Here is a 12,333-nt window from a genome sequence, read left to right on the forward strand (position 1 = left end):
CGGCGAGAATGTTCGTTGCGTTTGTTTTGGCACGACGGGATTGACAAGCACGGCGAAAACCCAAACACATCGCACAAAGGCTCACCAACACTGGGCCACTTTCGCACACACACACACACACACCTCTGAGACTCGCACACACACAGATGCAAACACACAGCCGTGCAGCGGAGGGTTAATATCTGGCACTCGCTTTTGCATCCCTTGTCGATTCGGCGGCAGAGAACTCGCCCCGTGCTCGCCTCACGTCCTTGAGTCCTGCGATTCCTACTCCGATTCCAGCTCCGCTGATTCTGCTTCAGTTTCAGTTTCAGTTTTGGCTGTTTCGCCTTACGATTGCCGGCTTTTTTCCTTCCTCTTTTTAGTGTGTGTGTGTGTGTGTGTGGCAAATAAGGGTTTGTAATGTAATGTTTTTATGTCTGATTTCGTTTTCGTAGATTGTGGTGGTGTTCGTGGGGCAACGAGGGGTGGTGTGCCGAGGGCGGTGGGCGAACGTTCAATGCACGCATATTGTTGAAATTATGTAGCCAAAGAGGTGTATATCAGGGGGGTTGGGCTGGTGTGAGGTCAGGGGAGAGAGTGCCATAGAGTGGTCTTGAAGGGCAAAAAAAGTTTTTTAACTGTGGTGCAAGAGGTGTACAAGAAGAGGATTTGGTTAAATCTAACACAAATGTTATTATTTCTAAACTGATTATGGATCGATTTCTCAATATTGTAATATTGTTGGGAGTCACATATTCCTTTTCAAATTAACAAATCTATACAAAGTCTGTTCTTGCTCAATCGTTAAGAACCGTGTGCTTTGTCATTTCGAGCCTCTAGTTCAGAGTTTTCGGTTAGAAAAACTATAACATGGAAATGTTTATATTTCGAATACAACAATTTTACTCAAAGTTAAAATCTAACATGACCCTGTTTTAGTAACTATTGTCGCATAAAATTTAAAGTCCGAACGGTTAACTGCCGGTTATTCAACTTGATCGTTCTAACTTGATTAGTTAGTTTTAAAGATTTGACAGACTAATCTAAATCAAATACAAGCAATAAAGTTTTAATACTACTTTCATGAAGTAGTATAGTTTTAAAGAAATATTATTTTTTAATGCATCTCAAAAAAATAGTCTGTGAGCCACTGTGCTCAGTTGAAACTTACAAGCATAAAAGTCTGGCAGGCACGATCCCCGTGACCTCTCACGCACACACTCTCACAGAGTCCTTTCGCCGCTCACACACACACTCACACGGCAGGAAGGAAACTCGAACCGGAGCGAGCAAACCCCAAAAACATCGGGCAAAAGGAACAAAGGACGGAAGGAAGCGAACGCTCGAACGTATGCTCATATTTTGCTACAAATGCATTTCGCCGAGAGAAATTGAGACTCTCTCCAGTCGGGAATTCTCAGTATCTCTCTCTCTCTCTCACTCTCTCTCTCTCTCCAGGACTTTCAGCGACTCTCGTGATTGCCAGGTTTTTTAATTCACTCACTCAATTTGAATGTCGTTTGGCTGCCGGCTGTTGTTGTTGCGGAGAATTCACCCCTAAGCGTCTTCACGGCAATTTGAACACGTGCCGAGCAGCTGAGCGAGTTGGGTGGTGGTTGGGCTGGGTGGTATCTGGTCAGCCAAAAGCCACCCTGCTTATGGCGCCGGACAGACACTCCGGCGATCGTTAAATTTTATGATTTCATATGCCCCTTACGCGCCGAATAGGACAGACACATCCCATCCAGTTCGAGAAGAAGAGCTTTTGCTGGCAATTAACCATCCGAAAGACGAAAGAGTTGGCCGGAGGCAACTGTACTGGCCTCACCTCCCCACACAAAATGCAGGCCAAAACAATCAACTTGGCAACACTTACGAGGCCCCAGGGAATAGGATGCACAAACGCACACTGGGAGAAAATGTATGGAACTCTTATGAACACCCAACCTTGAGTTGGCAACCAAGAAAATCCAATGAAAACTTAAAATTTTCCATTAGATAAGGCTAACAAATTTAAATACTAAAAAGTACCAAATCTATTACGACTTTTCTTCTCGACAGCTCAGACTGTTTTATTAAATATAAAGTGATAAGATTTTGAAAAGAAAACAAAAATAATAATAATTTGTAAACACGTAGAATTGTTATCATGTTATTATGTACAAAAGATTTGTATTAACTAAAAACTATCTTATAGTCCAAATTAAACTAAAATGAAAAGCTTAAATGCTAAAACCCGTAAAACTAAATAAATTTGATGAAGATTTTAACCCCCTTATTTAGTAACATTTTCAATGCCATAAATTATTTGCTTTGCCAGTAAATTTCAAGGTAAAACATTGATGTTCTCTTCAAAAACCTTTTGTTTCTAACGACAACATATACAATTCCAATTTTTTTTCCTGTGCCATTACAGGAAAAGTGAAAGCTCCGCTGGGTTCCGCTACGGTATTTAATGTGCAAATACCCCACTCTCCGCGGTACTTGACACCCACTGACCCACCATGCTGCCGTCGCAAACAACAACAAATTGCGTCGTTTGCCAAATCAACCCTGCAGACAGGACAACAAACATGCATATCCACCAGCAGAGTGGGAGGATCGTTGTGGGTGGTGGTGGAGCAATAACAACCGACACTTCAACAGCCGCACGCAATTTCCGTTTTGGATACAGGGCCTTAGATTAAAGCGAGCCCTTCTTCAGAATTTTAATTAAAATGCATCTGCCGGGTCTCGGGATGCGAGTTCTGGTTCTGGTTCTGGCTGTCATTAGCAACATGTTGCTGGGAGCAGCCGAAACCGAAACAACATCACAGCCAATGACATTTGTGTAATTTAATTTTATTCATTGCATAACTCACATAGTTAGCAACTCGAATGGCTCAGTCCAGAGAAAAGGGCTGTCACATCCCCAGGAGACAGGCCCACACATGGAAAAATTATCCCAAAATTGGAAATCACTTCGATGCGAAATAATTTAACAAAATGAAGAAATATCGTATGGTTAATTTTATTAAAATTTAACATAATATTTGTATGTCGGTTTCTGAAAAACTAGTGACAAACTGCATCGAATTTTTGGGAGAATATTTGTTGATATAGCATAACTTTCCGAGAATTGTGTGCATTTTCGACTTCTAAATGGGATTAGAATCAAGTTTAAATCTTTCCTATTTGTTTGAGTAACGAGTAAAATATAGTTTTAATGTTCAAAGTTAAAAGCATTTTCAATTGCATTTAAATTTTCAACTTTTCTTTATCAATGATAGCTTTATAAAGATATTTTTCTCAGTAAAGCCACACACGCTCCACTTCAGTTATGAGAGTCGGCATAAAAATAATTATATAAACTTTATGCCCTTGCCGTCTGGCAGTTCTTCGATGGGTCTTTCCACCCTCGATAATGTCGCAGTACGCCCACGCAAACCCCTTGCTGCACCACCCACACTTCAGGCAGACCGCACAGTTTTGAAAACAGCAAAACCGAGAGCGGTGTAAACATTCTGCCCGCCGGCGTTCTCCCGAGCTAGACACACACACCCACACCCACCCACCGGTCGCTGGGTCGGCTTTAACATGATTTGTTGGATTTGGCGAAAAAGATTTCCTAATTCCATTTGCTAGACAGGTCTACGGTCTATGACTATTTTTGGGGGTGGTTCCCCGAATTTGGCAGGGCTTTGTGCCCATGCGAACTCTAACTTTTGGATCGGTGCGCTAGAAATCGATCGGATGTGCTGGGAAATTAAATTTGGCAATTCACCGAACTTTAACTGATTCTCATCTGTTAACGATTATAGGAATATCCTTAAAATTGATTAAACGTTGAAGGCTATTTACTGACCTTTTTGCTAACATAAATTTATTTACATTTTTATTTTAAATGAACGATTTTTACAAAGCTACAAAGTACAAAAAGTATATTCGGAATTTGGATGCTATTTGACAAATAAAGAAGATAATTATGTCACGGTAGATGGGTATAAATAAAAATACCCAAAATTTAATAAAATCTCAGATCTTACAAGCAAGGAATAAGTCAATTATGAAATACGAATTTAAGAATTGGGGATCCGGAATCAGAAATAAAACATTTAACAGATTCCAGCCATTTGTTAGGAACTTCAAGCCAAAATTCAAAAATCCGTATTTCAATGCAGCCAATGATACAAATTAAAGAAAATTGGCGCATTAAGGTGTTATTACAAATTTCTCTATTAGCCAATTTTTAAAAACGCGTAGTATCAGACCTTCTCCAAGTTCAATTTCTGAAACGACATTATCTAACGAGTTGCTGTTTCCCATCATTATCAATAAGTACCAACGGAGGTAGGCCCGAAACTTGGGCCAAAGTAACCAGCTCAATTACACTTTTGGCCTGTACTTGTAGTTGCTTTATGGGTCCCGGCCTGGGCTCGGCAGCTGAGTATTTCATTAGCGGGTTGTCTGATATTTCCTAACACTTCATTAGGGGAGCGCTATTAGTTGTCGCTGTGACTTTGATATGCCCATTGTTGTGTCTTCCTCGCATTAGGCCCTGTCTGCGGTTGTGGGAACTCGGAACTCGGACTTGATGGGCCCCACAGAAGCGGTCATAAAACGAGGAGATAGCGCCGAGCACTTGGCAGTAACTACTCCACTTTTTGGCCACCCAAATGTGGCAGTAGCCGTTTAAGCCGATCTTTGGGTCGTTACTCCCATTGCCGTTGCCAAATGAAAAAACAGAGTGGAAAACGCAGATGAGCATATGCAAATGTGGAACATATTGTTTGGCAACTGCCTAGACCTAGTCATGTTGTTGTTTATTTAAAGACTCTGCACGCCTCGTTGGACGGAGCCACATGTTGACGAAATCTGTGGCCAGGGAACCACATCAAAGTAGCTGGAAACGCAGATGAAAGCGGGCATTTCGAAATGGGAAGCCGTGTAAGAATTCCAGTTAAATGTTTCGCCTCGAGGCGGTGTACTAAAAATATATGTTGTGCGATTCAGCCATCGCTGGCGGCCAAGACCAAAACTCAAATAGACTAGGAACACATTTGATGCCTATTTGTGTTTGCGTTCGTGTTTGTTTATTATTAAAATCAGCTTATTTGCACTCATTTCGACTCCGAAGCAGTGCCCACAGGCCATTTGGAATGGGTTTGGTTCCGGCCAAGGGGGTGAGGAGAAGAGTTCCGGATTGGGGTTCATAAATATGCAAGTCATTAATAGAAATATGATGTACCCGAGGCACTCGTCCGTCCCGTCCTGTCCCGTCCGCTCGCATTAAAGTCAGAAGGCAACAGCAACCCTCTGCGATTGTGGGAGTAAACTGTGGAAGGAAGTGGGTGACTTCGGTGACGGAATGACAGGCTAAGCGATCCACTGGGACCGGTGGAGTTAACTGGGGAAAAGTGCCTGCACTTGCCCGCATACGTACACAAATTGAGTCAAAATTATGCTTCATTTGATTTAACACAATCGGTTTGACTTTGACTTTGCCGTTGTGGCATGTCAAGGCATTTGATGTTGCCAAAACTCGTTGTTTCGGGCCGCCTGGTTTGGGCCCTTTCAGCGACAATTGGATTAGGCCCAGGATGGCATTGATTTGGTCTGTTTGGGGTGACACGTAATCGAGCACACTTCAGGCACTGACATTCCGGATTGCCCTCGAGGCAGAGAATGAAGTTTGGAACTCGATGTTTGGAGTTGGATATGCAATTGCTTTTGAAAAGTGAAGAAGATTTAAGAACTATGTTGGTAAACCTTAAAGTTTTAGATATAGCTAAAGGGTAATACAAGCTCTCTCAAACTTTATTTTAGATTGCACAAATATCTTGAAGTATAGAACAAATTAAAATACAAAGTTTACTATTGAAAATAGGTTGAACTGAGTGTTCGCGGTCCCAGTCAGTGGATATTAATGTGAATAAAGGTTTCGTACTTTAGTAATGTTTTTCGTTTTACAACACGAAACAACTCTAAGCATTTAATTGATTGCGATTCGAATCTTATCTAGTTGATCTTGTTATAGATTCGAGAGCGGGGAACCAGAAAATCAAGTATAATAAATAAATTATCCAACTACGTCGACATCGCTCTACATGAAAGTGCTTTCCATATTCTTCATGATTTCATCGGCACTGTCCCGCACCCCCTGAAAACCTATAGCATATATATCCATCGCCTGATCTGCCCGCGGCCAAAGGCAATAATAAACACATTGTCTTTTTCGGGGGCAAGAGGCTGTGGCTTTCCTTTGAGTTTGCCAGCCCACCCCTGCCACAGATTGGGAAAACGCTAATATTTCCGCTATTGGCAGCGATTTCTTTCACTTAACCGCGGGCCACTGCAACTTGCACATGTTTTATTTTCCACCGCCACCGCCACACTTTGCTTTCAGCATGCTTTTCGTTGCTCGTTGCTCGTTTTTCCTTTTTTTTTTTTCCTCTCGGCCTATCTCTGTTTTCTGTTTTTTATTGACAGGCTGCTGCTAGCCAGCGGCAGCAATTGCAACATCCGCACATGTGGCCAGCCACCAGATCTACTTCTGCCTCAGATTTTCCTGTTTTCCTGGCAAGCCAGCAAGCCAGCAATACAGCAGCGGCAGCAGCGGCAGCATTGTTATTGTTTATTGATGCACAACTTTGCGCTATTTTCGTGGTGCAACTGAAAATGCAACTCCAGCAGATGGCGGTGGCATGCTAGTGGGCGTTCGACTTGGGAAGCGGAGAACGGCGTCCAGAAACCAGAACCCAAACCCGAACCCGAAGAACAGTTGCAGTTTTTGTGGCCAGCTCTTGGGATACTCGTAAATAAATTGTTGCCAACTCGGCAGCAGATGCAGATTTAACGAGCTGCCTTTAAAAAGATAGAAAGGCAGAAGGAAAGGCGACTTTCAATTAGCTGGCTTACGTTTTGACATTGCTCAAATTACACAACGATCGCGGCACAAAGCTGATTATTGGACTAGTCAACTGCAATTGTCAACGGAGCCCAAGTTTTATTGAATTGTCAAGTTACTGTACTGCCGATGAGGTTGCAACTGCCACGTTGCTGTTGCTGTTGCTGTTGCTCTTGCTCTTGCCTTTCCTGCCAATTACTGCTCTAGCTGCCGCTGCTGCTGCTGCTGCTGCTGATGCTGTTGTTTGGCAATTTCCAGATACTTTTTCTTCAATTACGTATACGACCTGGTTGCTTAGATCCCCCCCGCCTCCATGCCCACGAACTTTGGGCCGTTTCTTTCATTTTATGTCGCATGTAATTAGTCACGATGTTGGCAGCAGACATACTGCAGGCCAGCCTGATGCTGCTGTCTGACTTTGGGTGCCATTCCCTGCACTCGATTCTTGAGCCCGGCGACTAGCAACTAGCAACTTGCAACTTGCGACTTGCGACTCTTGACTCTCGACTCTCAAACTGTCGACTGTCGAAGCCGCCTGCCTTTGTTGTTTGCCGAGGCTGCTGAGGCTGTCATGGCTCCAAGTTGGCCAAGTTGGCCAGGTTGGCCAGCATCGGCCAGAGCAAACTGCGTCCCAATCGCGGAAGTGTGAATTGCCAACGTCTCCAGGCGACCCGGCTGCAGTTTATGTTGTCCTCAGAGCAAACTGCAGCGTAATTAGGCCAATTAGCTGATAAAACTGCTCATAAATTACACAAAAACTCCTGCAATTTGCTGCTGTCATCCGGGACCTTCCATCACCACTTTCCCGCCTCACTTAGCACATTAGAGGAGCAGCGAGCGGAGAAGTTCTGTAATTTACGGACACATGCAGTGCTGGCATAATCGAGTATTAATCAAAGCACAGTTAATTTTTAAATTGGAAAAAATTGTACGCCGCCGGGGCGAAGTGAAAACTGGTTTCTTGGCCCCAGCCCAAAACTTCTGCTAACTCATTACGCGCCAACATCAAATCAAATACGAAACAGAAAATATTTCAGTTTCAGAGCTACGGAAATCGTGTTTCTTTTTTCTGTGCGCACTTGAAAACTTGTACTGCTGCGTAATGCCCCCAAGTACAGCGACAGCGTGGAGAAGGTTTTCGAAAACAGTTTCTTGTTTTCGTCATTTTGTTGTTTAATTTTGCTCTCTCTCGATGAGCTCGCCTCGCACTCGAGACTCTGCATATCGCGCACTTGAATCTGTTACGCAAATGTGCGTAATGCGCACGAACCCAGATGAGATGGATAAATCTCGGGGATATACGAGTGTGTATAATCGAGTGTGTTGGCTGGAGACCGCGGAACGGTAACAGAATGTAAAGAGCGCTCCGTAGGGAGGCCTTCAGCCGCCGCTTTTGAAGGCGCGTGGGCCTTGACAACAACTCAAAGTGAGGAACTTGAGCTACCTACCGGCAACAACATCGGCAACAACCTTAACGACAGCAACAACTTCAGCGAAAACTTCAAGTGCCTTCCGAGTGGACAAAGAGAAATAAAGTCTACAAAATGTTGGCCATAAAGCCGAGTTTGGAAACCATTTACAACAAGTTCGTCGCGCTCTGCCGCAAATGAAACACACCCAATAAAAACTTTGGCGCGACTCACACATGCACCCACTAAAGTGAATAGATCAGCGTACGGTTAACTTTGACATTTGCAATTAGTCATGTTTTCTTGGCAAAGTTAGAACTCTATTGGAATTCTCTTGAAAGGAAATACTGGAAAAATTACTCATTGTTTTTATTAAGAGAGATAAAACCATATTTCCACACAATAAGGCTTTCATACATTTCCCTTTAAAGCAGTTCTTATTTACTATACACTTTTTTATATGTTCATTAATGTGCTATATTGATAAGGTTATCTTTGTGTTAATTTAAAAGGAAAGTCCCATATTCTGAGGACAATGTGGACTGTAAAATATTGAAATAAAAACAGAAATCACTCTGTTTGCTACATATTTAATAATAATGACAGACACAGATAAGGTAATAATAAGATTCTCGATTCTCATCCAATTTCTATTATAACTTTTCTGAAAATTTATTTTCTTGCTAATTTTTCGCTAGAAGAAAACAGAAAGTAAAGATATTGATAATATTTATCCTAGTGAAGAATTTCGAATCAGCACAGTCTTATTTGATAACATATGTTTCACTTTCTTAATTGCTTCCAATGGCGTTTGTTGTTAAGTTCTCGTTAAACGTAGCCAATAAAATGATTATCATTTCCCATATTCCCTCCACTTTGGAGTCATAAACTGCCTCTTACTGCTAGCGACCATGGGGTATAGTCATAAAGCATAATTTATGTGATATTAATAACATAAGCGCAACATGAAAATCCGACACAAATCAAACTTGTGATTGCCCCAAGTGGCGGAATGCGGAACCAGCCCGATTTGAGATCTGTCCGTGGAGATCGCCCATTCCCAGATGAGTTCAGTGGCCCGACCGCAAGAAGCCGCCAATTGACTGCAATTGGAGATCATGTTATGAAATCGATTTCGATTGTCAGGCTGCCTGGCTGACTGGCTGACTGAAGGAGAAAGGGAAAGAGAGCGGCCGTCTGATTGACGGATGCACTGAGACAAAAGCCGGCTTCCCCGGACAATTAATCCTGCGGCCAACTGCGGGGCGAGTACATAAATTCAATTTACGTGGAGCGGATCCCGCTGTCACACAATTTGCAATCAGCCAGAGCCAAAGCCCCGCGTCTGTGGCACAGCCAATGCCACAGAGTGCGACGTGTTGGGTAATTTGGAGAATTTATGACAAGCATTATGGCAACACTGGCCCATGCTGATCGCGCCAGTGTGCGTGCAATTCTTAGAGCGGCCGCCCCAAAACCACAAAACCAGTTTCATTATTGTACACAATTTTTCCTATTTTTCCACTCCTTTTGCGCCTTTTGCGCCTTTTTTGATATTTATGCAACGCGCTCGGCTTTCCGATTACTCACGCTCCAGCGGCCGCGGCCAGAACCGCTCGCTGGTCATGAATTTTCCAGCTAGCAGCTACCAACTTGCAACTACCAGCTAGCAGCTCCATAATAAGTCACCGGTAGGAGATCCCAGCAAAAAAATTAGAGATGCCAATTATACAAATGGTAATGGTCAGACGTCCGAATCCGAATGCGAATCCGATTCCGATTCGGAATCCGACTTCGAGTTTGATTCCACGTCTGAGTGCCCGAGACCGAGTTGGTGGTAAATTGTCAAAACGGTTAGGCGAGTGCTCTTGGCCAGTTTTCCAGTTTGACAGGCCGACAAAGGTGCGGCTCCAGAGGCGGAGAGCGATCGAGTCTTGGCCGGATTATGGCAGAAAGCGAGCCGAAACAAAAGCGAAAAGCGCAAAGCTCAGCTAAGGCCGAGCTCAAATCCCTGACGCTTTTAAATTGGTTTCTTGGCCGACTTGCCGGCTTGCCAGCTGCCTAAATGTCAAATGCAATTGTCTTGGGTGGATCCGCCAGAGAGGCTTTTGGGCGTTGCATTCGGCGGACCCCGCGAGTCCAACTTTAATTGCGAAACGGGAATGAATATCTGGGGTCTCTGGCAAAATGCTAGAGTTGAAGGCGGCCTGGGTGTGGCGGTGCTGAATGTACAAACACACAAAGGGAATTAAGTAGGAGTTATTTATTCATCTAAGGTCGATCTATGGGACTGGCTGGCTGGCTGTGCGTGCAGAATGCGAAATGCAAATGAGACTGCCAAGCGGCGGAGGACGAGCTGAAGTTGCGTATACGAAGCGTTGGACGGCACCACCCCACCCTACAGCCCAATTCAATTAAGTTGTTCGGGAAATTGGCCATAGCTACGTGTTGGATTTTCCTCTCTCCACCAGCACTGTGAAAAAAGAATGAGGTTTAATCTCACAGAAAATTTGAATGCTTATGTTTTGGTATTGATTTTCTAGTTTTCGATATTGTCTTAAGGTATTGGGTTTTAGGTTAACATGAGTTAAATTCAACTCAAATTCCTTCTACAAAAAAGTGAAAACTAGGCATGCTTACTTTAGAATCCTTTTTAAATAATTTAATAGTAAAAACATTTAAACTAGCTTAATTTTTCTCAGCTTAGTTCAAAAGTTTGCATTATCGATAATTTTGGCTATCAATGGTGGTCGCAATAATCGATAGAGTCGAACATTTTTAGGCCTCAGAAATAAAAAGAATTGTCAAGAACACGATTACAAATTCTTAATTTATTGTTTTTGATGCTGATTAACAAAGCAAAAATATAACGAATTCATATTTACATCAACATTAAGAAAGAATTTTTCCTTTATTGCTTTGCAATGGTCTGCAGGCCAACTATTCTTTAAATATACTATAACAAAAAATTATTTGTCTTGAGCGATAGTATCGATGGTGAGCCCAAGCCATCGATGTTTGCTAAATCGTTCGACCATCGATAGTATCGATAGTGCTATCGATTGACTTATCAACCCAACTGCAGAGGCTCTTCTCTGGGCCCCGATAGCCTAGTTTTTCACTGTGTGTTGTTCTTGGCCTTTGCAATGCAAATAAATCATCATGTCGATGCATTTTGAGCTTGACTCTGCGAGGAGTACGTGATACTAGTGCACCTTCGTGTCTGGCGGCCCGGCCAATTACATATTTGTCTTGGGTCTGGCCCAAGTTCGGTCCGATTCCCGACTCCCTGACTTTCTGACTTTCTTGGCCTGGCCCTGTTCGTGCGCAAGTGCTCCAGTTTCCCGTTTCCTATGAGGTTGGGGCCCTCCTTCACGGCGTATTACCGTGCGATAATACCGCAATTCATCATTATTTTCTCGTTGGCAGTGTTCGCTTTAGTTCGCTTTAGTTTTTCCTCTAATGAAAGGGTTCCGCTCGTTTTCTTCTGCCCACTTCTGCGATTTTTCCCCGCTTCTTTTGATGTATTGGCAAGTCAAGTAGTAAAAACATCGAATAAAACAAAATGCTGTAGTGGTTAGCAGTGGCTGACTGGCATTAGCAACCGCTAGCAGTTAGCTTAGCGGTTCTTCCGCCTGATCTGTGTTTCTGATTCCCATTGTATTCCCATTGCAGGCCCACCAAGGGGCGTGGCGCGACCCCAATTAAGCCTTAACTGATTACAATTTTAATGGCGAACCCAGGCCCGCCAGCCAAGATTGCATGGCAAAAGATTTCGGCTCATTAGCCGGGCTTAAATATATAAGGAAATTACAGAAATTGGCGGGCAATAGGCAGACTGTAGCAACTGGCCAATGCAAATGCCAATGCCAGTTCCAGTGCCAGCGGAATGCCGGCGATAAGCGGCCGGAAAATCCGCCGAAAAGGAGCCACAAATTTGCGAGCTGCAAATTTAGATCAATAAAGAACACGCAGAGTGCAGGCCCAACCCAAAGAAGGCGATCGAACAATGGCCAAAATCAACTGCTGCCTGCTGTTTGCTGACCTCAACTCCCT

General features: G+C 43.4%; 1 protein-coding gene across 1 annotated transcript in view; it reads right to left on the bottom strand.

Moving 5' to 3' along the window:
• Positions 1 to 12,333, bottom strand: part of LOC128255886 (protein prickle) — a 72,348-nt gene that overhangs the window by 48,163 nt on the left and 11,852 nt on the right. The window lies entirely within an intron of this gene.

The sequence above is a fragment of the Drosophila gunungcola genome (assembly GCF_025200985.1).
Source record: "Drosophila gunungcola strain Sukarami chromosome 2R unlocalized genomic scaffold, Dgunungcola_SK_2 000012F, whole genome shotgun sequence".
NCBI classification, from domain to species: Eukaryota; Metazoa; Arthropoda; class Insecta; order Diptera; family Drosophilidae; genus Drosophila; species Drosophila gunungcola.